This window comes from Gossypium hirsutum, chromosome D03, assembly GCF_007990345.1.
Source record: "Gossypium hirsutum isolate 1008001.06 chromosome D03, Gossypium_hirsutum_v2.1, whole genome shotgun sequence".
NCBI lineage: Eukaryota > Viridiplantae > Streptophyta > Magnoliopsida > Malvales > Malvaceae > Gossypium > Gossypium hirsutum.
In genome coordinates, this window is record NC_053439.1 from 45,677,443 (window position 1) to 45,681,693 (window position 4,251).

Here is a 4,251-nt window from a genome sequence, read left to right on the forward strand (position 1 = left end):
CCTACCCGTATCCGTTGTCGGAATAGGGCATGAGGCATTACCAGAGTTTACTGAATATTTTCAATAATTCTGAATAATTTATTATTCATATTCTGAAAATAATCATAATGTCCCTCTATTGGGCCCTTGAAGCCCAAAACATTTATTAGGAACCTACTGGAATTAAATCGAAATCATAGGGAATTTTTCGCAGAATCCTATATATATATATATATATATAGATTTTAGATTTTTTTTTATTTCTGAATTAGGTGCAAGATTCATACGGGCGTATCACATAACAAATATTTTCATAAGAAATTGCATAACTGAAACCTTTCCACTCTTTCATAAGCTCAATTATATTTTCATCTAAGCACTTACCATTCCAATGCACCTTATAATTAAACATATTACCATTCAACAGTAATTTGACACTTGCCTAAACTTCAAGCAACAACATTGGTTAGCGTACTTTAATATTGACAAACTTATTTTCTCGCCATGTCTCACTTAAATTTATTACTCGTCTTAATTACACATAATTTTCCTTGTATCAACGTATCAAAGATAGTCTCATATTTACATGTCATGATACATATCATTTTCTTGTTGTTTCTTCTTAAATATGAATCATTCAATTCATTATGACAATATTTCATGTTCAATGTATATTTATTCTAATAGCAGTTCATAATCTTGAATATGCATAATTATCAGGCAAGTTTCACTTACATGTATTTTCCATGTCATATTTCAATATATCAAATAATTATCATTTCTATGTATTTCAATTTTAATTTCACGATTTTAAATGCTTATCATTTTCTATTTTTATCCCGATGAATTTCTCGAAATTTCAATGGATTTTCAAGGGTACACTTTAGTGTGCAAATTCGAGTCCGTCAATTCTTATTCATGTGCGCACATTTTCCAATTCAAAGAGCACACTCTCGCGAACCTCATTTCTTACAGCGGGATTACCAGTCCAGGCTAAATCCCCTGTAATATAAACTCATAGAGTATTGTTAGGAATATCAGTCCAGGCTAAATCCCCTACAACGACAATTACTCTAATGAGCTTGGATCTGAATTATCAGTCCAGGCTAAATTCAGACCCTAATTTAGATTACCCGTCTGGGCTAAATCCATTTTCCACATATTCTTCGGGAGGGCTATGTCAAGATAGGATCACCCGTCCGGGCTAGATCCTTTTTACCATCAATTCCTTTTCAGAGATCCATCGAATTTTCCTTCCATTCAACCGGGATTTTTTTTCCCTTTTTATCAAATATATCAATGTTTCATCAATTTTCATACAATGAACATTCAAATCATATTCACATCAATAGCATACATTTCAAGCATTTAATAATATAATTCAAGTTACGTGAACTTACCGAGCTAAAATGCAAAAATATCAAAATTTAGGGACATTTTGGTAATTTTCCATTTTCTCAAATTTTCACCCAAATCTTAATCTAAATTAATATTTCATTCAATTTATTAATTTAAATGATAAAACAATTCATTTCATACAATTTGGTCATTTTTGACATTTTTATAAAATTACCCTTAAAATTTTACATTTATTCAATTTAGTCCCTGAACCTAAAACATGTAAATTAGCTATTTTAAAATAAAATCATATTAGCTTAATATTCATATATATTATTTTTTCCTCCTCCTCCACTCCATTTCACATCCTTGATATGTATATTACCACTATTTACTTGTTTACTCATAACAAGCTGTTCACTTGAGTCATAGTCACTAAATAAATTATATCTTAAGTTACAAAACTTTGAATTGAGATCCGTAAATTTTCTCTAAAACTAGACTCACATATCTTCTTACCATAAAATTCTTAGAACTTTTGGTTTAGCCAATAAGTACAGTTTATTCTTTAAATTCATCCATGTTCTGCTGTCTGACAGTTTTGACCCTTCTTCCCTAAAAATTAATTATCTGCTTGTACAGGATTCGGATGATGTTCTTATTTATTTATTTTGAAAATATACTTATTAAGGATTCTAAGAATATAAATTATAACTCATAATCATTTTTTTACAATGTTTAATGATTTTCCAAAGTCAGAACAGGGGAACCCAAATTCATTCTGATCTTGTCTCACAAAATTTATTATATCTCATAATTTACAATTCCATTGATTACACAGCTTCTTCTATGAGAAACTAGACTCAATAAGCTTTAATTCCATAATTTTTTTCATCCTCTAATTCAATTTCCACGATTTATGGTGATTTTTCAATGTTAACCTACTATTGCTATCCAAAACTGTTTTAGTGCAAAATGTTGATTACTAAATTTATAACACCCTTATTCCCTTTCTCTATAGTATTTCCCATCACTTTTTCTTATTTTTCTTCACTAACATATCAAGAACATAGAACCTTATATAATAAAACCCTACATTAACATCAATTTCATACTTTTTCAATAATATCAAACTCAAAAATATATTGAAATCTTGATGTTCTTACCTTGCTCTATTGATTTCAATCTTTAACTTGATTTTCTCTCTCCTCCAGCCTCTATTTCTTTAATCTAACTTATATTCTAACTCCCCATAGTCTCCTTATCAATTTTCTCTCTTGGTGGCTATGGAAATTTCTTTGAATTCTAAGTGAAAATGATGATTTTTTGGTGGGAGGACCAAATTGTAAAGAAAACAAAACTTTCTTTCTTTCTCTCTTCTTCTCGGTGCATGGTTGATGGTCATTTTTTTTCATTATAAAAATATCATTAAGAAAAAAAATCAAATCAAAATATAATAAATTAATATTTATTTATTTATTTATTTAATCTAAAATATCTCTAACATCATCATTATTTTCTAGATTTCTCTCTCTTCTAATTAACCATTTTGCCCTTTAGATATTTTAAAATTCCATCCTTGAGTCATCACTTAATTTGGTAAAATTATGATTTAGTCCCTCATAATTCTTCATCTATTCAATTTGGTCCCAATTCATCCATTTTCCTTAGTTTCTAAATTATTCCACCCTTAAAATATTTACACTATTGGTCCTTCAAATTTTTCATATTTACATTTTAACCCCTTAAATTTTAAGTATTTACTATTGAGTAACAAAACTTTTCTCACTTTTGCAATTTAATCCTTTCATGAACTAATATGTCATAATATACTTCCCAATGTTGTCATAACTCAAAATTATCCTTTTTGTCACTTTATTTCCTTACTATATCAAAAATAATATCTTACTGTAAAAATTTTCGAGGTATTACACAAAGCCTTAATTAAGTAGTATGGCCCCTACAAAAAGTCTAATCATGGATTTCTGAGTCAAATAGGACTAGGTGAAATTTTACAAAAAAAAATTGGCCCACACGCTTGTGTGGCCCACACAACCCAACTAGCCAGCCTGTGTGGCCTACACGGCCTACACATGCTCGTTTGGCCCACACGACCCAAATAGCCCAGCCCGTGTGGTCCACATGGTCTGGCACACAACCTATTACACGGTTGTGTGTTACCACAGCCTACAACACGGCTTGGCACACAGCCGTGTGGCGTCGATAGTCTCCTTTTTTGGCTTTCATCGTTTGCTGTTTTCTTGGGTTTTCGTTACACACTTGATTAAATTTTGATGTAGAACCATGAAAAGAGTATCAGTATCCCAAATGATTGCAGTAATAGTCCTAAACCGCAATTACAACGTCGGAGGATTGTTGTTTCAAAAACTCCACCTAAAAAACCCTAACACCATTAAAGGCGACTAAACGCATTATAGATCATCTACAACCCACAAACTAATGAAAATAATAATTAAAATAATAATGGAAAATTATCAAAGCATTCAATAAATAGCGAGAACTTTTCAATTCAATGTTCAAATTCATTTAATCCTTTTGCCCAAGTAACAGAAGGAGGAAAGATATTCGGACACATGAATGTCTAACCGAACAACAAACTACCGATGAAAATGGCACAAGCACCAACAATGACAATACTTTGTTGTGCAATAAATGTGAGTTAGTTAATGGCCAACCAATACACCAAATGCACAAAGCGCAACTTTAACAATACTCTCAGATGCTTGAAATAGTTCGCACAATGAACACCAAGAAATGATGGAGAACCCTTCACTCTACAGCATGCAAACTATATTCGAAGAATTTCCAACTAGTTTTATAGGGCATTTAATTAATTATTAAAGTCGTAATTTTAGCAACGATTTAAAAAAAATCGTGGTTTAACAATAGTAGCCATCATTAAAAGTAATTTAA